At 39.2% G+C, this 25,467-nt stretch overlaps 1 protein-coding gene across 4 annotated transcripts in view; it reads right to left on the bottom strand.

The window, feature by feature from the left end:
* Positions 1-25,467, bottom strand: part of PCCA (propionyl-CoA carboxylase subunit alpha) — a 275,758-nt gene that overhangs the window by 16,364 nt on the left and 233,927 nt on the right. The gene's annotated exons all lie outside the window — the stretch shown is intronic.

Below are 25,467 nucleotides of genomic sequence, written 5' to 3' on the forward strand. Positions count from 1 at the left end.
TAATACATCTGTTGTCTGTTCTTCACAGGAGTGTCTAAAAATCACTGTTTGAAATCTCTATTCAGAGTTTCATTTTCAGGACATAGAAAAATATGCAACCCAAAAGTCAGCAATGAGCACACAGAAGGAAGGACTCAAGTACAGTAATGTCAGATTCATTTTAAAACTGGGGGGAGAAAAGGAAGATTTAAAAAAATTTTAAAACCTCAACACCAAAACAAAAAAAGCAAACAGAAATATCATTGTGCTTATGACACATGATGCTTAGAGGATAAGGAGTATCGAGGGATTCGTTTCCAGTGCTGTGATGAATTGGAAACTGAGCCTTTGGGCAAGTCTGCCAGATTTTCAATGACATGACTGATTTTAAACATTGTGTTTACTTTTTAAGCATTTCTTTTTGTCATGTATTTAATGTTTGAAGTTAATATCTTGTTTAGATTTTGTGATTAAAACCAATTTCAATTCCATTTTTTCATGCATGGGCAGAACGACGGAACACTGCGGTTCTAATGAATACATCTTTTCTGCAATAAAAACTGTTCAGCATCTGTTATCCACCTTGAGGAAAAAAAAAAAAGAAAGAAAAATGTTTTCTCTAGGATGTTTTATAGCAATTATAAATGGAAGCGAGTATGGTGACCCTCGGGGGTCTGAGAGCATCCCTTTAAACAACAGATTTACAAAATCCCTTTAAAAAAACAAATATGTCTGAAGACATATATGTGTGTGTGCAGTAATTTCAGCTCCAGGCTTTTAGTTTTTACAAACTTGCAATCACTTTGACAGATAATTCGCTGCACTTGGACAGATGGCCTTCCCATTTGTCCCAGTGCACTGGAAAATGAATGCAAAAAGCCAGTAGATGGCAGCAGGTCTCTGCGTGAAACTCCTGGCTCGCCAAGGCCAACGAGTGAAGTCCAGCACCACACTTTGTCAAAAATTTAAACAAAGGTTTCCATAATAAGCACGGGATGAACTGCATTTACAATTCAAATGCGTATTTTGCTGATGTACGGTTCAACACCTTGCTTTGAACAGTATGTTTTCCTCCAAAACAATTAGCTATTGTTTTATTAACAATAAAATGTCTTTACTTTTCATTTTTACACAGACAGAAAAAATCTGATATCCTTATGGTGAAGGTAAAGGGGGACTCTACCTTCTGCTTCTGTAGAGAGTAGAACAAGGTATTTAGAAATACATGCAAAAGGTGATTAACTCTATAATGACATCTTTAAAAAGCAGCTTTCAAAGCCAAATTAAAAACAAACAAACAAACAAACAAAAAAGAAAAAAAAACCCCACCAAACATAACAGGATTATCATCCTCTATAAATGGCGCTTGGACACACAAGATTCTGTGCAATGCACAGAGCATCCATTCACTTAGAAGTACTTGCTTCTAATCAGATCTATAAGCACATGGTTAAATGAACCGATCCCCCCCCACCAGCCCAGTAAACTAATAAAACGCCACAACAATATCCCCTGAAGCTGTACATGGCACCCACAGATTTCAGAACTTATTCCCAAACACATGCCTTCGTTACAATTGATGTGGCAGAGGGGAACCCGCACCATTTTGTGTGCAAAAAGCTCCCAAGCCTCCTGCAGGCATCATCATGACAATTAAGACTGTGGCACTCACATTTTCCAACCCCAAATACGGCTCTTCCTGCATAAGCAACTGCATTCAATACAGTGAGCTCTTTGCAGTTGCTTTTTCTAAAAGTAAAGCACATGTGTGTGATACACGTGCACATATGCACACTTGCATGGATGCTGTAGGGAGAGGGGAGGTGATGCCTACAGGAGATTTGATGACAGAAGTTGCAAATAGAATTGCAGCAGTGTGACAAGTCAAATAATAACATCTTATGCATGTTTCTTTATTCTTGAGTGTCTGTTTTGCAATCAAGACATACAAGTGTCTGCCAGCTTCTGAAGGATATGATCCTTAAGTGAAATTACTGTGCAAATAAAAGCTTTTTACTCCTATTAGAATTCATCTGAGTCATAAGTGGGGAGGAAAAAAAGCTTGCAGAGTGTATTCTGCTGTCAATCTAATAAACATTCTGTGCAGAGGGACTATTTATCAAAGATAAATTGTACTTAAAAGTCCTTCATTAAACCTATGGGGGGGAATATAATTACACCAAATTGCACAGTTTCAGTATCCATGGTTAGTGTCGTCTTTGTACTCAGAGTTTGAAAATAAAATAAATGTAAAAAAGGAAAAAAGAAAGAACACAGAAATAAGTTAGATTTGTGGTCTGTACTGGTCATTACCTCTTGTACAAGACTGTTTTGATACGATTTCAAAGCATTAGGCTTAGCTAACATTTAGGTTTTTAAGCCACATATAACACTTCTGAGCTGCCCAATTACAAAATTGAAACTTAAAGTGAAAGCTAGGCCTCCTGCATTCATCTAGGTTACCGTATTTCATAGGGACTGAAATACAGAATTCCCTATGCACTCCACAATGTACAGCAGTGGAGGAAAGCCATATTCCTCAGTATGCTGCACTTTAAAGCCAAATTCTCCACACCAAGTTAAAATATCTCTACAAACATTGTTTTTACTATCTTTATAATTTTCATATCTTTTAGATTCCTTTCTCTGCAGGACTCCTGCTTTGCTTGGAGTGAGATGTAAGAGTCAGTATACTCAAAGCTTTAAAACGTAGGTCTTTGTTATTGATGAGCTGTTCCTTTTCCTTTTGTAGATGTTTATTGTTCTTTAGCCTGTTTGGGGGATAAGCAAGTTACTGTAATCAAAAAGTAAAAAATAACAACAGTAAACTTCTGGGGAAAGGCCTTTTTTGGCACAGCTGATTCACAAATGACCTTTCAGAATATTAAAAGACAAAGTCACAAAGAAAAGTTCCCTCTTTAAGATTACCTTTGATGTATTTCTGCTGCTGGCTGGACCCCACTAAAAAAGCACATTAAGTGTCCCTTTGTAAGTTGTTTCTCATCCGTGGGGGACGAGCTATGCAGAGGGGACGAAGGGGGTTGTTCACCTAACCCAGGTGGAGCCTTTCGTTTGGTGAGAGCCACAAGACTCTAGAAGACCATGTCAAACAATGCCTGCCAGTGCTGCTATAACAAAAACAGTGAGGAATATACCACATTTTATCATGATTACCACTGCTGCTACGCCTTTGATTTAGTGAGGGCAACACCGAACATACGAAGCAGAAGTTTTGATACACTACTAACACAGTGCAAATGAGGTCTGGATTTTCTTCCTTTATCCTCAGGAGGAAGAGTTGGGGAAGGCTGTGAAGTTTTGGTTATAAATAGAGACCAGAAGGTTTCCACTGGCCTAAACCAGAAGAAATATCTGTTGGATTCATAAACAGATCGCATTTGGACTCTCAGAGCAAGGAAATCTGCTAGCCATCAGATCTACACTGATGAGTAGCTGTCACCAGCCACTGCTCCACTCTGCAGGGTTTCAGAGCCTAATTCTTCCAACCAAAGTCAAGTCAATAATGAGGTATCCAAAAGAAGCCATACAGCTTTTGATGGCACAGAAAACAGGTGTTTGTTTTTCACAAGACTGCTGGAAGTCCACAATCTGTTGACAAAAATTACAGTTGGGAAAAGCAATGTTATTTAATAGTTTTCTAAGGGTAACAGTATCCTCTCCTACCTCTCCCACTAAATGAATTGGATGTGTATGTAATAAAAACCTACCTCTCAGACCAAATCTCCATGACAAAAAAAGAAGAAAACAAAAAGGTGTAATAATAGCAGTGCAAAGGAGTAAGGCAGTGGGAAAGAAAGCAAATACAGTGAAAATTATCCCCTGGGGGTTGTGGAGGCTTTTTGTAGATATATATCCTACTGATCTCCCAAGTCAGTAGGGAAGCAGCAGACTGGCTGCTACAGAAAAAAAAGTGGCCAGGGCACATCTGCCCCCATCTTTGCTTAAAATAACGAGTTCTGTAATTCCGATATATACAATTCCCTGGCTGTGTACGACAGAATATTGAAGCCCTTCAGTAAAATGCTCAAAACTGCACTCTGTTACACCTCACATTAGTTTACCAAATATGATCTTCCCTGTACACCCGAAGCTCATGTCCCCAGAAGCTGGAAATGTTCAAACTCCATTGGAGCTTTTATAGAGCAACCTAGTGTATCACTACCCATATGTTACTTACGGCAGTATTAGAACTGCTGACCAGATGTGCATTTTCTGTATGATCTACCTAAATGTTCAACCATGTTTTTCAAACGTCTGTCATTCTTGCGGTTAGAAGGCTGAAAATCTTATGTAGCTCAGATTTCAGCAGAGAAACCATCTGCCGTGCGTCTTCATTATATTCACTGACCTTACAGTCTCATTTTCAGAATCAGTGAAATTTATTAACTGTGGCCACATAACTTCCCTTTAACATTCCTAACCAGCATCCTGCCTCTCGTCACTTAACTGTTGTCACCTGCGGTTTGATGACACAGATTCACACTTAGTATGTTGTTCGGTATTCATTTAAAGCAATACCGAGCAACGTTCCACTGCTGAGCACAATGAGCACGCTGCCTTTTTCATTAAGCATTATACATGTTTAACATTGTGACCATACCCTTGCTTCGATTTCCACCACAGCACATGAACAGGTAAACGATGTATTTATTCCATATTACTTGAAGGTGTCGGGCGGCACCTTCTTTCAGAGTCAAGGATTTCTTACTCAGCAAGGAGATAAATGACATGCTTCAAATCACAGAGCTTTTTTTTTTCTTAGCTTGGAGTTTCAGAGCTAACTTAATTCCACAGGGGTGTGGTGGTGAGGACTGGCATTAACACCTGCACAAAATAATGTCACTTTTCGGTCTAATGGAGTAGCAAACACTCAACATGCTAGAGAGATTGTAAAAAGAAAGACAAAAAACAATAAAACAAAGTTAAAAAAAAAGTAATACAGGGAAAAAACAAGGAGAAAAGGAAAAAGGAAAAATAAAAATAAAAAAGGAAAAAAACACAGGGTAAGGGGAGGAAGGGAAAAAATAAAAGGGAAAAAAAAAGAAACAGAACAGCCACAAAAAATCATGAGTCTTTAGTATCAGCAAAAGGGAAAGGAAAAAGAAGAGAGAAGCCTCACCACCACACAGTACACGCTCCAGCAGCAGCAACTTAATTAGAACTGTAATTCAGCCACATTTCCCACTTTCCATTCCTCGTGTGATACATAATTAACACTCTAGAGAACCCTAACAAGGGTTAAAGCCGCGCAAAACCATCTTCCCTCCACTTCAGACTGGGGCTGAGGAGGCAGAACCGAAACCGCGCGGGCAGAAGGCGCGGGGATGTCCTTCTCCCGGAGCTAGGATGGGGCAGCCGAGCCCGGCGAGGGGACTGGGAAGGGCGGAGGAGCCCCCCCACCCCAGCCTTGCCGCCGCATCTGACGCAGCTGGAGCCGCTGGAGCAGCCGGCTAGCATCTTGCTCTGACAACTCCATCAGCGCAGTCTCAAGGTAGCTGTCAATCAGGATGCATCATTTAATACAACAGCACACCAAGGATTTTCTCCTCCAACCCACATGACAGCGTATCTACAGCTCTATTTATATCAGCGCCCAGTCGTGTTTACAACGCCGTTGTAATTAGAAAAGATGCAACAGGCGGCAATATTATTCAGATCTCCATTTTGCCATGCTGCCATGTAAAGTGCGATCTTGCTTCACAGAGTCATGCTAAATGACAAAAGCGCTATTTTCTTCAGTCTCAGTGCTCAGACAGCACTTCATTTGCAGCTATCTATAATTAGATTAATGGTGTAGTGCCGTACAAAGCAGGCCCACTTCACATCAGATAGCATATGAATTAGGACAAACACTTATTTCAATTCCAGGCAGAGAAAGCAGTGACTGGGGTATTTAGCATACCCTTTATGGTGGAATGAGATGTTAATTGTGTACCATTACCTCTAAACTGCTTGCTTGTTGTATAAATCACTGTGCTAATTGATGCAGAGATAGAAACGTAGCCACAGGCAAGAAAGCAAGGGAATGAGAGCTGAAGATGGTGGATAAAGGATTATCGAGTAAAACCATATGGAGATGAGATTCCTTTGAAAGCTGCCCACAAGCAGTACTACTATGAACTACAGGAGGAAAAGTGCTGCGCTGATGCGTAAGAAAAAGAAAATACATATATATTTTACGTCATCGTTTCAGAACAGAATCTTAGTGGCGAATCCGAGCCAAGCACAAACTGAAGAATAAATGTGTGCAATGAACCTCAACACACACTTCCAAAAGAAAAGTGGCAGGCTAAGCATGCCTGGGAATAGTCACCACGCTGCCTGGATTTTGAGGGCCTGAGTTTAATATGTAACACTGGCAAACTATCCGAAGCAGATGTCCCCTGACTATCTGTGGACTAGAAATTGGAGCTTTTAATCAGAAAACGTGTATGTGCTAAAAAAAAAAACCAAATAACCAAACAACCCAAGAACCATTCAAGAGGCTGCTGGTACGTTAAATGAAATAATAACGAGGAGGAAGGGAAGCAGCATTACACACCTGTAGTAACAACTACATGTATTTTAGTCCGTGCATATACAGACAAGAAAATCGCTGACACCCCACCACCCACAGCACACCATGCTGCACAAGCAGGAGAGGAGAATCTCTCAGAAGTAACAAGTAGCTGCATCAGCTCCAGTACTAACCAAGCCTGCTCCCTCACAGATGAGGCTGGCAGTTGTTTGTCACCTCTGTAACAGCATTTCATTGGCGGCATTCATAACTGCACTCCCCAGGGTTGATTCACTCACCTTAAATAAACCATGAGTTTGAACAAACCCCCTGCCCTCACTCCCTACCATGAGGAGTTGCAGCTTCCTCCTACAAGTGGACATCTTTTATTCACAGAATGAGTTGGACTGTAATGCTTTTAGGACACTCACCCCTCTGCTACATTTGGGTGAAGTCAATCCACTGCGTGAAAGTTACCAAGAAGGGACAAATACACACCAGGAGCCACCAGCATGCCTGCCCAAGTCTTACTTTGGAGGCAAAGCTAGCTAAAAATAGAATTAAGAAAGGAAGAGAAGCTACAATCCTGAGTGCTACATTCAAGGACAAGCCAACAGGGTGACATGCCCACCTTTGAGCCATGCTTCTTCCCCAGCACACACTGCAAATCTATTTGGTATACACCTATTCTGCAAAAGAGTGGCTCTAGTATACATGCAGTCAATGTCACTGCACCCTAAATCATCTCCCATTTGTCCCAAATTATTACTGTATAAAATTCTTTCTTAAGCTGCTTCTTCAGAAAACTTGGTTGAGCTTGTATGCAGCTAAGACAGCTTCAATAACGCAATGCCAAGACAAAATGCTAGCAACTAAACTACTACTCAACGTCCTAAGAAAATACGTTCCCCTCACTCACAACATGATACTTAACAGCAAATGCAAACTTTCAGCCATGAGCTGTAAGATCTTAGCACTGTGAGGTAAGCTTCAAAAAATACAAGGTATCTTCCCTGTGAGTGTTCAATCCCCACTACTCTTCACTGTCCGATACTGCTTTAGCTTAAAACAGCAAAGTGAATGTACTATTTCTACTTGACATCTCACTGTCCTACGATTCATTAAAAAGAATGAAATGCTGAGCTTTCCAGCTTCGTTTTTAATTTTCTTTTGGAGCTGTTTTTTCTACTATTGACAGCTAAGTACTACTTGGTAGAGGAGGGAGGTAAACTGTTGCAATACTGTTTATTAACCTCAGTTCCAAAACAAATACAAATAGCAAATATATATTTATATGTGTATCCATGTATATAAAGGAGGGCTTAGGGGTGGACAGTTACTCGTTACAAACAAGCAAGTACTAATGTACAAATTACTGCTTGCTGCAAAATCAAGTGAATAGCAGAAGAGAACTGCATATTGGTTGATGAAGTGCTTCAATTACTTGAGAGGAACCTTTGAATTATTTCCAACATAATGCACTAAACATGAGTAAGTAGAGTGATGTTAAAGGCAGCATTTGCTGTTTTGAAATTACAGTAGAGTTCAGTGATTTAGATTTTAGTCACCAGACACACAAAGCCTGTGGATTATCCTCCTTTACCACTGAAGCTTACAACTTTTAAGGAAGCACTAGCTGTATCTGGCCAACCAAAGGGACCTGTGAAACAGAAACAAATGGCAGAAGGAAAAAAAAACCTCCTGTGTTGACTACTTTGAAATAACACCTCCCAAGTGTGCTGCTAGTTGACATAAATGGAAATGCATTGAGGAAAAGAGCTGTGAAGCTGTGTAACAGTCCTGTTCCTAATCATTAATCACTTTTTTTAGACCATTTAAACTAGCCCATTAGAGCCTGCAGCAAAATGCCAACACTCCTATCACTTGCATGTCAGCAGTGCTGGTGTTAACAGGAGAAAATATATGGTTTCTATGACTGTGCCCCAGTTCTACAGCATTTGCTACCTTTAATTGAAAAAGGCAGTTAAACACAAGGTAAATCATTCAGTTAGCTAAGCTGTTTAATAACATATAATTGATAATGTCAATATGTTACAGTGACATAATGCATCACTTTCATCACTCTTATGCTTCAAATACGGTCAACTTATACTTCAAATATTCACTTTATATCTGCTATTTAATGAAAAAGCCAGGGAGACCTGCCTTGAGTACCACATGTGGAACATACGTACACACAAATTACTGCCTCAACTCTGCTGTGGGTTGGTTAGAAGAAGGTTCCTGCCACTACACTTGCAACTTCATGAAAATGGTTTAGATATGGCATCAGCAACTTGATTTTTGTCTCAAAACACCAGAGGCTCTCACTGGAATAATCTATATTTCTCTGATAAAATCTGTTAGAAAAAAGCATGAAAAATCTTCACAAGGAAAAGCAACTACTTGTATTCTGAAATGCGTCCCAATCCTGCAGGCTTTTCCCTAACTTTTCACATGTAACCAGGCCAACAATAGCCACCAGGTCTTGTGGTTAGTATGAGGCAAATCACATGACTGAGTACAAAATCATACCCCCTAAATATGAAACATGATCTGGAGTAGGAAAAAATACATCCAATCAGATATATACACACAGCATGGCTAAACCTGACTAACCCCATTATAGATTACAGTGGATTTTTACACATAATGATAATAATAGTAATAAAATACTTGTACAAGTATTTTAAAAGGGCAAGGATATCTGACCTTTGTATAACATTAAAAATGTAACCACTGACAAGAACCGCACTCTTCATCTGTGCGGCTGAGGACAAGCAGATGGTTGCAAAATTAAATGGATTTTTAGGTTTGTTTTTCAAAAAAATATACCTCCCTCCAATCTTTCCCCCAGAAAAAAAAAACAAAACAACCCCCCCCCAAAAAACCAAGAAACCAAACAAAACCAAGCAACAACAAACCCCCACAAATAAACCAACAGAACCAAAAAAGCCCCCCACAATCAACTTTTAGTGACCACTGTCACAGGATGCATGCAGGAAAAGGTGATGGAGCAGACTCAGTGACAACAGGCAAGACAAAGTGTGCTGCCACTTTGAACCAATATTACCTGCATGTAACTACATTTGTTTTCTTTGAGATTTTAATTGTATCATAGACAAAATGGATCAGTATTTTGAAAATAAAAATACTCTGCCTCATAAGTAGCCACTTGCTCTCCTTCTGTTCTTATAATTGGAAAGTAGCTCTGGGTTGTGGTAATGATATCACTATGACCAAGCCTCTAAACTTTACACAGTTTGGTTCAACTGTCCTGGAGCTCACCATCCAAGGAGAAGAGTTACACAGATGTCCAACTAATAAGGGTTGCAATGAACTGTGTATGTGCCCATAACAAAGTAACTTGTTAAGAGTGATGGATTCTTACAACCATTAAAAAAGCAAGTCCATCTATAATACACTGTGCAAGGCTGACAAAAGTAACCTGTAGAGTTTGATGTGAGTAGAGGTCAAAGTAATGATTTATAAGAAGGGAAAATCTAACAAAGATGTGTAAAGCTATAGCACCAATTATAAAGCAACCCAATGCCTGTAGGATAATTGCTACTTTTCAGCCTGGTTCGTTTCGGTTAACTACAAGTTTCTAAGTTATTCAGAAAGACCGGTAAGGAAGTACTTCTTGAAAAGTACTGTCTGACCTGGGGCACAGTATACACATCTAGATACGCATACATATTCATACATATCTAGATATCTAGCATATCTAGAAAAATAAAATAAAAACCCAAATGAAACCAAACTAAACTATTGAGTAGAACTGATCTACAGAAATGTCAAGCGAAGGCTACCTGATTTTCTAGACACCAATGTTTTTCCCCCCTCTGAGTGGCAAGGGAATAATAAATGTTTGACTCCCCTTCAAGCTCAGCACTACTTTTGGCACTCACTTAAATGGAAAAAAAAAAACCCAAAAGGCAGAGCACAGAGGCCTTTCAATCACTGTCAGGCTACCTACAACCATAGGACGATAGTCTTATTTTTCACTGACTGCAAAAATGGTTTTAGTCTGTATGATTCGTAGGAAGAAAATTTCAGAGTAAACTGCATTTTTTCACTGCTTACAAAGTCTTCTAATGGTTGGGCAAGCACTGGTTAGAGCTTGGTCTGTTAATTTGCCTTGGAGTGCTTCCAAATACTACTTTGTAAGCCACAGCACCTTTCTGTTTTGTTTGGTACAGCAGGTAGCACAGTGCCATCTACAGCTAGAAAAGGAGCCCAAAGCCTTTTTGCAGAGATCTGATTCCTTTTACGAAGCTCTCTGAATTTAAATATGGATTTAAGGAAGTTAAAATTTGGAGCCCCTTGAACCTGGGCAAGTCCACTTGCATTCCATTTGCAACAGCGCAAACTCAAAAGTCAAAGGAGTCTCGCTGGTCATGAAGGGAAGCTGTGAGAAAAGATGGCCACAGGTATGAGAACTCAAGCCATCTAAAATGGTGCAGTTTTACACAGACCACGCGATAACCTCTTCTATACATCTTTCTGCTAAACATTCTACTCTCACACCACAGCAATTACACAGCCTGGCAACTGATTTAGCAGCATAACTTTTCAAGTTAGAGAGGCTTTAAATCCTGGATCTGTTTTTGACCTGGACTTGTTTCTGTCAGTAGTTCCACCGGTTTCAGTAAATCCATGATCTCATCCAAGATAGTTCAGTGGGAACCTTAAATTCAGTAAGGACTAAGCGAGTCACTACACTGCACATTAATACAGACATACCCGCCTGGAAAAAAAATCATTTGGAAAATGAATCACTCATCCTTACTGTCTTCTTCAGGGTGGGGTTGGTGAAAAACTTCTAAACAATGCAGGAGAGGTTTTGCTCTACTTTTTCATTCCTCAGTTTAATGAAACTTACATTTGATTTCAGACGCAACAAAATTAACAAACGAGACTGCTGGTAAGATTATGAAAATCCACAGAAACTATAAATTTTATGATATGCAATAAACCAATTTTAGATTATGGTTCTTAATTACGCTGAATACTACATCATCATGTAAGTATCAGCAAAATTGCAGCTACAGCACCAGTATTACACTTGTTTCCTACCATTATATTTCCAGGATTCATTTCATGGCATTAGGATCCATATCTACGTTAGCAATAGATGCACATTCTCCAATCTTTGTAATTCAGAAATACATGCTGTTGCATCTATGATTAATAGCAGCACTATTCATGTAGGACTTAAAACACTCTTTTAAATTAGAAACCAGTGCTTTTATAATTCAAACCTTACAAGACAATCTTTGCTAGTGTCTAAGGGCTAGATCCAAAAAAAGACTTACATACCCAAAGCAGGACACTTAACGCCGACCTGAAGCACCTAAATCCAAGTTGGCAATTCAAACCCCTGATCGTCTATCACTTAACACTGAAGGTACATATATTCTATCCTCCTCCTTGGTTCAAAAAACATGTTTAGAGTTCTGCTGTTGCACCTCCTCATAACCAAGTAATACAGCTACTCCCTTCCTCAAGCCCAGATGTGACCCAGAAATCAGCAGGGTTGAGTTCTGCTCCAGGGACCATGTGTACATTTTTCTTTAAACTGACATAGCATGTAACACATAAAATATTTCAGAGCAGGTAGGAAAAAAAAAAAATAGAAAAATTTATATTAAATGGAGAGTAAATATTTAAAAAAGAAAACTTTTAAAGACTAGCAAGCATCTTATTATCAGCTTTAAGCACTCACGTAGTCAGACATCCCTTATGTGTGCTGACAAATTGGAGCAGCTATTTCAAAACCACGCTTATATTTATAAATGTTTCACTCATACAGGATCAAAGTTAATAATTGCCAAATACACATTAGACAATTTATGACTGAGCTGTCTTAGCCCAAAGTCATAACAGTCACCTAAGAGGCTCAGGTAAGAAGTGAGTCCTGGGAGTCATTTAACACCTAACAGCAACATGATCAGTGGATTTGGGATGAGGCATGAAGCAATTACTGTGTGCAAATACTCTTGATAGTGCAGCAGCATGCAATCACCCAGACCAAGACCAGATTAGAGCACCTCAGCTAACAACTCATACCCACCCCCTCCCAAAGTTATTAGTGTGTAAGCTTTGGCTACTACTTCATAATTGATTTAACCTCTGTCCTCAGGGCAATATTTTTAAGTTACTGGTTAGAGTGATTTAGTATTTACATTTTAATTAGACTAAGGTTTTGTGAGGCATTCAGAGCACAGAGTATATTGATCTCTCCAATTTCATCTCTGCTCCTGACTCAATTTTTGACATAACAATTAAGAATCGTGTGAAACTGTTTCAGACAATCCTAATGAAAACAGTAGAGAAAGAGAGCTAGGAATGTTTCTTTAAATGCAAATGAAACACAAAGATAACGGACTCTGAATAAATATTTTATCTGTCCTACTCTTCACTTCACTGAACAATCATTTTTTTAATACCATGGGAAATATATTTGCAATTGCCATTACAGGATTGCTTTTAGAGACGATTTTATGCATCTGTTCTATCTTATTAAGTATCTAAACTATGTTTATTTCTCACACCAGCATTTTTCTGAGTGTAATCCAACAGAATGATTGCTCAGACAACCTACAGAAGATCTGGACTTCAGCTACTACTGGTTTAGGCCCAAGAGCTATTTTCCAGGGTCAGCAGCCTTATTTCTCTGCTGGTTTAAAAGATGAAATGCAACTTGTAGGGCACTTGTTTGAACGACAGAACTTAGTTATGTTTCCTTAACTGTGGTTCCTTGCTTCAAAAAACCAAAACCACTATTTATGAGAAATCTGAACTCATTCTCAAGTCTGTTGTTACTCATACAGTGATTTTCTCTGCTCCAGGAGAAGATTAGGAGTGATCCACTGACCACAAGGTGAAAATCAGTCAACTGGAATGAATTTTAGCAGCAACAAAATGGTAGGGCAAGACATCCATATTTACATACCTATTTTCAACAAACCAGTTAATCACACTTGACATAAATAGCAACCTGAGTGAGTCTGTGTAGCAATAATTACATAAACCTGGTGTGGGAATAGGAGAAGAAACTAGGAACAACAAAGAATGCTGCTGAGAAATACAAATTCCCAAGCACTGGCGTGTAAATGAGTAAAATGAGGACAAAGAGAAGGAAAGGGTTGTAAGACTGGAAATAACAAGTACTGATTTTATCTGTCACAATACTCTCACTACTCAGTACAATGATAGGAAGAAACATGCAGGTTATCCTGATGCTTTAGAGGTTTTCAGTTTGTCTGTCAAATCTACAAAGAAGTAGAACTGAGAACATTTTGCAGTGGGATAAGATCAAAGTCAAACAGATCAGTCTTACAGTTTACTATAAAATTTTAAAGTGAGACATATTGCATAAAAATACTATTTTTCTTTTCTATTTTTTCTTTTCTCTCTCTTTAAAAAAAAAAAGCAACAAAAGCAAACAACCCAAACTTCAATGCATCCAACATGGGTCCTGATGAAATCCATCCGCAGGTCCTGAAGGAGGTGGTGAATGAAGTTGCTAAGCTGCTGCCCATCATATCTGAAAAATCATGGCAGTCAGGTGAAGTTCCCAACGACTGGAAAAAGGGCAATATAACCCCCATTTTCAAGAAGGGGAAAGTGGATGACCCAGGGAACTGCAGACCAGTCAGTCTCACCTCTGTGCCTGGCAAAATCTTGGAGCAGATTCTCCTGGAAGGCATGCTAAGATGCATGAAAATCAACAAGGTGCTTGGTGACAGCCAGCATGGCTTCACTAAGGGGAAATCCTGCCTGACCAATTTGGTGGCCTTCTATGATGGGGCTACAGAACTGATGGACAGCTTTAGAGCAGTTGATGTCATCTACCTGGACTCGTGTAAAGCGTTTGACACTGTCCCACACGACATCCTTGTCTCTAAATTGGAGAGACATCAATTTGATGGATGGACCACTCGGTGGATAAAGAACTGGCTGGAGGGCCGCACACAAAGAGTTGTGGTCAATGGCTCAATGTCCAGCTGGAGACCAGTAATGAGTGGTGTCCGTCAGGGATTGGTGTTGGGACCGGTCTTGTTTAACATCTTCCTCGCTGACATGGACAGTGGGATTGAGTGCGCCCTCAGCAAGTTTGCAGATGACACCAAGCTGTGTGGTTCGGTTGATACACTGAAGGGAAGGAATGCCATCCAGAGGGACCTCGACACGCTTGTGAGGTGGGCTGATGCTGACCTCATGAAGTTTAACCATGCCAAGTGCAAGGTCCTACACATGGGTCGAAGCAATCCCAGACACAGCTACAGGCTGGGCAGAGAAGAGATTCAGAGTAGCCCGGCGGAGAAGGACTTGGGGGTGTTGATCAATGAGAAAATGAACATGAGCCAGCAGTGTGCACTTGCAGCCCAGAAAGCCAACCGTATCCTGGGCTGCATCAAAAGAAGTGTGACCAGCAGGTCGAAGGAGGTGATCCTGCCCCTCTACTCTGCTCTTGTGATACCTCACCTGGAGTATTGTGTGCAGTTCTGGTGTCCTCAACATAAAAAGGACATGGAACTGTTGGAACAAGTCCAGAGAAGGGCCACGAGGATGATCAGGGGACTGGAGCACCTCCCATATGAAGATCGGCTGAGAAAGTTGGGGCTGTTCAGCCTGGAGAAGTCTGTGTGCAGACCTCATAGCAGCCTTCCAGTATCTGAAGGGGGCCTATAGGGATGCTGGAGAGGGACTCTTCATTAGGGACTGTAGTGATAGGACAAGGGGTAATGGGTTCAAACTTAAACAGGGGAAGTTTAGATTGAATATAAGGAGGAAATTCTTTCCTGTTAGGGTGGTGAGGCACTGGAATAGGCTGCCCAGGAAAGTTGTGAATGCTCCATCCCTGGCAGTGTTCAAGGCCAGGTTGGACGAGGCCTTGGGTGATACAGTTTAGTGCAAGGTATCCCTGCCCATGGCAGGGGGGTTGAAACTTGATGATCTTAAGGTCCTTTCCAACCCTAACTATTCTATGATTCTATGATTCTATGGGTGGAATTTGGATGACAAGGCAATCCTGCTCTGGGTTCTACAGAAAGACTTTCATCAGTAGATGACTAAAACTGCAACATGCATGACCAAGCAGGTTAGATATACTGAAAGTACAATCAAGATGCAGCTTAGCACTCTGTACTTCAAATTGACTCAGTAATTTAAATATTTACAGATTTGTCTACAGGGTACTTGAAGAAGAGGTTTCTCCCTCTACCACCCTAAGACTTGGCAATTACTACATACTGCAGGAAAAGAGCAATGGAAGTCAGTGGAAGTCAGCACACAACCCCTATCCCCAGCCTTCTAGGCAAGTACTCTCAGCAGCAAGAGGAGCTACAAAAAGTGAGCATCTCTATCTTCTAATCACTATGACTTTGATGAATATGGCTACAGCTGCTAGGTGTTGGGTTGAACTGAAGGCTGCACACCCATGCTAGATATTTTCTGAAGACTCTCTCAGGAAACTTGAGAGTAATTTAAGTACTTTGTTTCAGCAGCACAGTGTGGAGAAGTGAACATTTGATATCGCACTCCTCAAAGCAGGGCTGCTGAGATGCAGGTACCTTTAGTTAGACAGCTGTGAAACCTATTTTAGGTGTCCTGAGAACACTTAGAAGGTTTGTGGATCTTAAGCTTCCTGGATCACTTTCTTTGACTCGGATACTAAACTGCACTTGAATCTTGTTGTACTTACCAAAATAGGCACTTGAAGTCCTCTGGACCTTTAAGCCTGATGCCTAAAGGCATCTGAATATATAAAACTGAACACTGTTATTAAAAAATAGTACACATAATCATACTGATGTTTATGTTTATTTCTGTAATGTTGATTAGCGATAATTATTCACCTACCTTCATTTCTCTATGGATTACTTTCTACAAATTTCACTCAACATAAAATTGTTTCCATCAGTTATAATTACATGGCTCACAACCTCTGCCTCCTTTTCAAATACAGACAACTGGTTTTATTCCTCCAGCTCACTACTGTTTTCAAAAGTGTTGAATTCTGTTCAGCCAGCTACGACTTGATTGCAAGTAATCTGATCTTAAATATCTAAAATGAGACAATGGTCAGAAAGTACTGCAGAATTATCAGTGTTTCCTACTCTCTTCACATGGTATGTGAGAATCGATAACTTACATTCTCAGGTACTAAGACTTCAAGATTAATTGTACATCCTATGAAGACAATGCTTGGGGTATACGATCAACGACTACACTGCGGTTGCATGGCTGCCTGTAATCCAAAAAGGGTCCTGTGTTTCACAGTTTCATTGCTTTAGATGCTGCTGTTTTTCAGCTTTACTGTGATATAGCTCATTATCGCAATAGGAGGATAGATGCAAGAGCAATTGCAAGGCTATGCCCATGGCCTCATTATTACTCATGCTTGTTGTAGTTGTGCTTACTGCACTTGCCCTTCCTTGCTACTTTTTCCACAGCAAATAGCTTGAAAGATGATCAAGATACAATCAACACAACCCCTTCTCCCGTTCCTGATTATTTGCTTATTTTGGATGATAAAGAGTTTTGACAGCAGAGTACATTAGTCAGAAAAATATTTGAAGATTCAAAATCTGCTGACCTAAAACATAATGAAGGACCTGTTTTGCTGCAGTCAGTGAAGACCTTAGTTCCACTTCCAGGATTTGGTACCAACTGGGACCCTACTTTAAAGATCAATTTAAGGCATTGGATTTCTCTTCCTCCTTTAATATAAAACAAAACCAAAATGTATTTACTGCCATTGTGGAGGGGTAATCTTGCTAAAGCTTGCAGTTGTAACTTGCTTCATGGTATCATATTATTGTATGACCTTCGCTTCTTATGTAGTTGATAGAACATAATTAAATGACTTTGTAGAATCAAATTAATTTCTCCTATGCCGTATTCATTTTAAAATACAATCAATATTATTTACCCTACCTGACAATAATGCCCTGTGCCTCACATAAGATTGATTCAATACCAGCAGGTAGTTATCAATGAATGCACTTTGCTGCGGTAAACGAACACAATCAATACTCAGGAATGTGAGTTTTCTGGTTTATGACTGAATGGTAACTGAAGTGAAGGCTGAGTTTTCTTCAAGGCATTTTACTTCTTCTTTTAGGTTTTATATAAGGAGAATCTGAATTTCATAGTCAGAACCAGTACAGTAACCATCTGAAAATTACCAGGCAGCACCACTGCACTTTCAACACCATTATTTTCTGACAATGCTGTACTGCATGAGACAGCAGACGAAAAAGAGGAAAACTTAGGAAAGAAATGCCAGAGATTCTCAGCATTCCCTGAAAAGCAGGATTGTTTGAACTCTTAAGTATCACACAGGTACCATGTGAAAGACAACTGTATTGTGAAGGGCACATTGCATGAATTTCAATCTGTTCTGTTCAAAACAGTGAGAAAGAAAAGCTTTAGTTCTTGCAAGGATATCCCAAGATACCATTTTTCATTTAGAAAACAATGTGTTAACTAAGAATAATTTTAAGTTATATTACATACATTGAAAACAAAACTAATGTTGATAAGATTGGCATAGCTTCTCTGTTAACTTCAAAATTAAGTCAAAACATGGACTTTGGCAAACTCATTTCATTTATGGTACTTTTAAAGTAACGTGTGAAAAGGAGTTTTTAGAAGGCATTAAAGATACAGATTTCACAGTATCACAGTATCACAGTATGTTAGAGATTGGAAGGGACCTCAAAAGATCATCTAGTCCAATCCCCCTGCTGGAGCAGGAACACCTAGATAAGGTTACACAGGAACGTGTCCAGGCGGGTTTTGAATTCTGCAACTACTTCCTTTCATTGAGAGTTGGTCTTCTGGTTGCTCCTTCTCCCTTACAAAACAGGTCCTTGAGTCCCCACAGTCCTTCACTTTTTAATCTCTTTATGGCAGTCCCCATTGTTTCTACAGTAGCTTAACCTAACTTGCTCTATTTCTGAACTCATGGTGCACCAGTCATTTTCCCAGCTCTTGAGATACTGCTTCTTCTTCCTAACAAATCCCTCAGCCTTTACATGTACTGAGGAATCCCACTTTTACTTCACAGAAAATCCTAGGAAGTACACTGAAAAAACCCACTTCCGTAGCACACTTGATCTCATGTTTTACTACTGATTTAGTATTCAGATACTCTTCACGTAAGAGCCAAGGAAACAAAAGCAGAATGCTTTAGAGTAACACTGGCACATTCTTACAAATTTACGGACAGAGAGGTGAATGGCAATTTTAAATATAAACAGTCTTTACAGTTCACATCTTTCAGAAATCAGCTACAACTTCATGGCTTTTTTATAGAGGTGTTTTAAGACTGAAGTTGGCTTTCCTGGAAGAAACTGTGAATTCATGAAAATTATAGTAGCTCCTTTCCTTAAAAAAAAAAAAAATAACATCTGATCATATAAAACATCATTGTTTTCATGTCTGCTTGCAAAAAAATACAGCAAATCAGCATGTGTCATCCCTCTTTCCTTCTCTTTACCTGTGTTTCATAAAAACATCTTCATGTCAACCATAATCCACCACAATTCTCCCCAAAATAGTATGCTATATCTAGTCTAAAGAATAAAATACAACTGAATCGCAGTTAACAACCTATGTTTAAAATTATTTCTCCTAAAACATTAAACCACAAGCAGAAGAGAGGCTTCTGTAATTTACATTTCAAGTGCCCATCATGACAAACAATAATCAATACAACATATGTTCAATGCAGAAGAGCTACTGTAACTGCTGGAGTCCAAAAAACTGAAGGTTTGCCAGTGGGGCAGTAAAGCAACTTAACATCTAGCAGTCAAAAACCACCACCAAGGAATACATTTTCTTTTCTCTGCTGTTTTTTTTTTTTGTTTCTGTTCCTCCCAGCCTCATTTTCCCAATGTTTGCCTATTTATTTTGAAACACCAGTTATTAACTGGCTTTATAATTCCACTAATTCAGTTAACATTCACATCAACAAAGTTACATACAGGCAAAAAACCAGACTGAGCTTCCTTAGTGCATGCAGAACCTTACTACCCAAACATACAAAGTGCAATCACAATCTGATTCCTCTGATTTCTTTATATTTACATTACACTGTTTCCTTTTCATCACTTAAGTTAAACCTTTAGAAACAGTATTTATGAATGAGCATATACACTGCGTATGCCCAAATTATACATAAGGAAGCACAGCTATGTAGTTTTACCATGGTGGGATAATAGGAATAACCTCTTCATAAAAGCCTTTTCTGGGAGAGGAGGGGGGAAGCCAAACCCCAACCAAAATTAGCCACTGTTTCATAAACTTGGTAATGGATGGTTGGAAGGGAGTTCATGGCTTTTCTCCATGGAACTGGAGTTTGCCGGAGCAAAATACAAATAGCTTCTGAATTTTCTACAGGCAGTTTATCTAAAGGAAGACATTCCTGAACCTGGAGGTATGGAAAGGATCAGGGACTGTGGGGCCAGCAGATAAGGACTCATCCACAAGGCATGCACTAAAGAAATTTGCATAGTCTTTGAGTAAGAAAGAGCTTGTAGTACCAGGGCAGGAGTTTGACAGCATGGGTGAAGGAGAACAGGGATGAAAGGGCCCATGGTGATTAACAAGGCATAATTTTCCTCAAGCTTCTGAACAATCCTGGTCACCACCATAGTGTATGTCCTCTCCCTTCAAGCCGCCTGAAATGCAGGGTATTTGCCTGAGTGACGTGGCAACATAAATACCTAAGTGACTATATATTATTTCTGATTCGAGCAATACATCATTTCCTCACTGCTCAATGTGGAATTCCAAACAGGCAAGTTTAATCATTTTAATTTCCAGTTATTTTACCCACTTTACTAATTACCATTACAGCACTGATTAGTTTGTAATAGTTATTCATTAGCTCTAAGTTGAACAAGAGATGATTTGAGGTAATTGCTTCCTTGACACGTTCTGGGGACTAAGTATTTCATAGTCATCAGATAATGACTCCAATGAAATGCAGGGTCAATAGCAAAGGCTCAAAAAAATCACTGGTGAAAGTCTAAAATGTTCTCAGAACTACCTCTACTTTTCTTCATTCAGATTATCTGGTAAAATCAGCTTTCCTACAGCCAGAGTAACCAAGGATGTTACTGTAGATCATACATTATGGACTAGAAAAACAGACTTTGAGACAGCTCAGTATTATGCTTTACATACTTTGTCTAGAAGAAAGACTGTATTTTGCCTATCTGAGGCCCTCTTTACATGTGATTACGTCTTGTTTCTGGAGAACTGCTACCTGCCCTTGCACTCCACCTCCTGCTTATCCCATTGATCTTCAGTGACAAAAAAATTTGTCATAAACAAAAATCCCATGTGAGGTCAATATTTCTTGTTTCATTGTCTTGGAGTTGTTATGGCTGGAAATACAGGACATTTCACAGGGAAGACATTGAAATCAGGGCCAGAGGATGTGTCTCTGAAACATCCCCAGCATCTTCCTTATCCCCCTTCAGCCCATTCACGTTGTTTTCTCTTGCCATTTTGTTGCGTTCTGTATTTTGTATCTCATCTTGAGGAAGCACTGACCAAGCCCCATTATTCTTACTACCTATCATTTAACTGGAAATCAAGCACAGGATAAAACAAATTATATGCTCCTACAGATAGGATATTGATTCCTTTTTGCGCTGAGCAGTATTTTTTTATCTGTGGGATATCCTTTTATCCACTTGTGGAAACTCATGGAAATTTCTGACTTTGAGTAGGCCAAGTAAACACCCTGATAAATCTTCAATCAAAGCAAGCTCCTCTGGTGGCTATGTTCTAGATTTTAGACAGCAGATGGGATCTCATGGAAATGTATTATCAGGGAGGAGTGGCTTAAACCCTATTAAAAACTGTCCACATTCAATCATCTAAGAGTATGGGTGAAGTGAAGGTAGCTCCAGCAGAATTCCCTTGCTTTTACTGCTCAGCTCTCTTCAAAGTCCAGTCACTTACAGTTCTGGCTACAATAGGCTACAAATTGAAGACTGGTGCTTTGCAATTCCACTTCATGACCCTTACCTTAAAGACTGAACGGTTTTGTTTTCAGATCCAGACTGCGCCCCCAGAGATGGGAATTCACAGTGAGGGACAAACATGAGGCTTGGATGGATGACAACAACATAACACTACTCCCTCCAATGATTTGAAACGACTCAGAATTAAGAACAATGGAAGAAAACTAAACAGTAGCTCAGTTCATATGCCCAGAACGAGAAAAAATAAGATGTAATTATTTGGGAAACACCCAAGCCTTTTCCTTTAAGCCTTGAGTCATTTCTTTAGTTGATGGAACACAAATACAAAACACGATATTTAGCAGAAACAAAACAATACAGAAATACCAGAAGTGATACAGAACAGGTCCGAAGAACTTCAAATGGGAATGGGTTTTGTTATAGCTAATCATGACACTGAGGACAGATCAAATGGCATCCCAATATATCTTGTACTCTATGAAACTTGAACAATGCTTGAAAAAAAAAAGTATGTGGTGGGGGAAGATGGAAGTGAAGAATTTACTTTAGACGCCTTTCTTAGCAACTTCTATTTTTACATGATCTGATCTGTCGCCTTTGCTCATCACTCAAAATAACACCAACACCCCTCCTCCCCCACCAAACCACTCCCACCTCCCCCAGGTTCTACAATGAGTTCCATTGATTTTTGAGACATATTGTCAACTACCTAATAATTTAACTGGTGGCGCAACTCTTTCAGCTGAAGCTTCGGTTTCCCAAACAAAAGCTAACCACCTGAGACCACAGAGGACAGGATATGAGCTACTTATAGCAACACTGAACCAGTGAACAAGAATAGCAGGAAAGCTGCTTATTTTTTTATTTTTTTTTTCTCCAGCAAAATCCTTTGAAGTAAACTATTTATTAAACATTATAATACTCGAAACAAAAATCTTTGAAGGCAGGTTATCCTCCTCTGCACCATGTCCCGTTGTGAATGAATTGCTTCCTTTTCCTTTTTGGATTTTTTTCACTTGTGAAACTGACACTCAAATTGTTCTCTTAAGCTACTTGGGTGAGCCCTCGCCTTCACTGAGAGGAATAATCCGTCCATCAACAAAGGGATCATTAAAAATATTTATAATTCAAACTACTTCAATATCACTGCACTGTAAGCAGCCACCCTGTTCATCAGATAGGTATATAAATACAATAAATAAGTTCCTTATGCACAGAAAAAATAGTATCGATTAATAAGTAATGATGCAGCCAGATCATTTGATACAGAAACAAGCTAACAGCAAGTCTTAATTTTTCACTTTAATTAAAAAAAAGTAAATCCTCCCCATTAACCCTGTTACCGATGAATACACATGGGTTTTCTTTGTTCTTCTGATTAAAACATTTGTCTCTCTCCCTCTCTGTTGTTGAAAGAACTCATTTTTTTATGTTGTGCCACCAAGATCGTTGGGAGTATCAAAACCAGACTTAGAGAATTGCCTTTTCAAATACATGTGTTTGAGCTGCAGAATCAGAACTGTCACACATTATACTATGTTTGCATCTACTGGCACTGATGTGCACTGAAGAAGGGCAATGCTCTGAAGCAATCACTCAGAACCATCTGAGCCTGAGAAATTCTCTGGCTAAAGCCTGGGAAATAATCCAAAGTGAACTGAAACTCCCACTGGACCACCACGCATGCCTGCATAGTAAAGATGTCACTGGCAAGCTACAGACTCATTCGTGTTAGAAAAGGTCTTAATAATTCTCCATTTGAACAAACAACTTACTCCGAGTGAGAGACAGTGGAGAAACCTAAACTATCAATATAATGTTTTCTGAAACATGGAAGAATCTGAGACTTCCACTAATTTGCATGGAAGTGATAGTGATCTACCACTCCTGAAAATCTGATCACAAAGATAAGACTCAGAGTTCCTCAGTATTTTCTTAACTAAGGAGCAGACAAAGCCTTTATTCATGCAAAATAAGGTGCTCTTCACCAAGCAGGCACATTTTCTCCATTTCTTCTGCCTTCTGCTTTCAGGTGCAACCTGACACATGTACAAGTGATGATCAAGCACTAAGAATTCTGAATAATTTTTTCCCCCATCTCTGAAACATTTGTCCATCTGACAATGTATGTCCCTTATGTATCACATTTTTGCATTTCACCTTCAACAAACACCTATGATAAATTTTTAAAACATGTATAAGGACTTTTGGTGGGGTTTTTTTTAATCAAAGCAAAGCTCTCCTTGCACAAAAATGTAAAGCTAGCCTCCAATAAAATGTTTTCCTGGGTATGGAAGTATTCTAGATACCTCCTACTTGACGTGTGTCACTGCTAATTTGCCTTAATTTATCTTGCTACATATAAATCTAATATATTTATACTAATTGAACTCAAATAGGTTTTCAGTAGGGAACAAAAAACAATCAGAGTTGCAAAATGATGGAGCAAGATAAAAATGTCTACACAGAGCTCAACTCACAAAAGCATGTCCGTATTTTAAGTGCTCTTTAAGTCACATTTTAAGTGCTTTAGAGGATGAAGACACAGATACAAAAATGCAGGACTTTTCTAAGGGCCTTAAATGTGTCAGCAGCATTTAGTTCTACCAGCTCTAAGGTTTAGTTGGTAGTCTGGAGTCACTCTTCTGAATGGACAACCTCAGTGGTTTCATTTCCAGATCTTTCAAAAAGCATAGTAAGTTATTTGAAGAAATTGCTGATTTATTTTGACCCATCACAGAAACAGCCATAAGATTAAAACTCTTCAGTTCCTCTGTCAAATTCCTTTGCTTCAGAAGTCAGACTATGAGTCAAAGGGATAAGGAGGTGTCTGTAGGCTCTTGTTTCCCCACCATTCCTCCTATCTGAAGATTTTTCAGCAGCTTGCCTGCACACCTCCAAGTAGAATTCCCCATTTGTTCCAATTGCTTAAATCTGAGCCTGAATTTCAGAGTCAACTCTCTTACAACACAGGCACAAAATTAATAAGGAACTTGCAGGGTAAACTGAAGAGACTAATAAAAGATTTCTATGATATCTCCAAGATCATTCAATTAAGTTTCACCACAAGTTTACTGCTTTGTTTTCATAGCAGGTTTCAATATATTTTTAATTTACAATATTTAATTAATTTTTGCAACTTGTTTTTGTTGTTTGCCTTTTTGTTTTAGAGTAAATCAAAAGGTCTTGTCTATTACTTAAAAAAAAAACAACCCAACACTTTTCCAGCCATGCACCGAGCTGCCAACAAGAGCTGCAGTCTGCTTAGCTCATATATTCTATCACTACACATTCTGTACTTCTTCTACACCACAAATAGTAGTACGTGTCCTCACATGTCAAAATGCTGAGTCAAGTTTTGTTTATCTTTCCAACTTCTTTGGAATCCTCACTGTATCAGCTGCAAAAACCATTGTACGTTCAATAAGCAGGCTCTGGAACTGCAGTGGACAGGAGGCAGGCATTCAGGGAAAACCAGAGGGCAAACTGGGGACTGGGCACAAGTAATTTGCAATTAATAAAGTATCTACTGAAAAGAGGTTTCATTTATATTTTTAGCTTTGTTGGTTAGATCAATTAGAGATACTGTCCTTGTAATGTAAGCAGAATCTGGGCCTTAATATGCATACACTTTTGCAAAACCCTTTCAAATGCATGAAAAAGAGCTTTGAAATAAAGGCAAAGCCAGCTCATTACATCATTTTCAGACACCGTTTATATCACCTAGTGCCATCGCCAAGATTCATAATAGCATGATTTTATTAATTCTCATAAAGCCCAATTTTGCATTCAGGCAGTCAACGTGATTTTAAGTGCCAATATCTCAACCTGAAAGTCAGCAAAATATAAAATAACATCAGTAGAATATTAAAATCTCCCACTGAGATAAATAGAAATATGAAGGTTCAGACAGAGCCAAATAGATCAGTGCTCACTGCCTACTCATTATGTGCTTTC

The sequence above is a fragment of the Neopsephotus bourkii genome, unplaced genomic scaffold, assembly GCF_033783945.1.
Source record: "Neopsephotus bourkii isolate Nb327-2 ecotype Australia unplaced genomic scaffold, CSIRO-AGI_Nbou_v1 NB_398, whole genome shotgun sequence".
Taxonomy (NCBI): Eukaryota; Metazoa; Chordata; class Aves; order Psittaciformes; family Psittacidae; genus Neopsephotus; species Neopsephotus bourkii.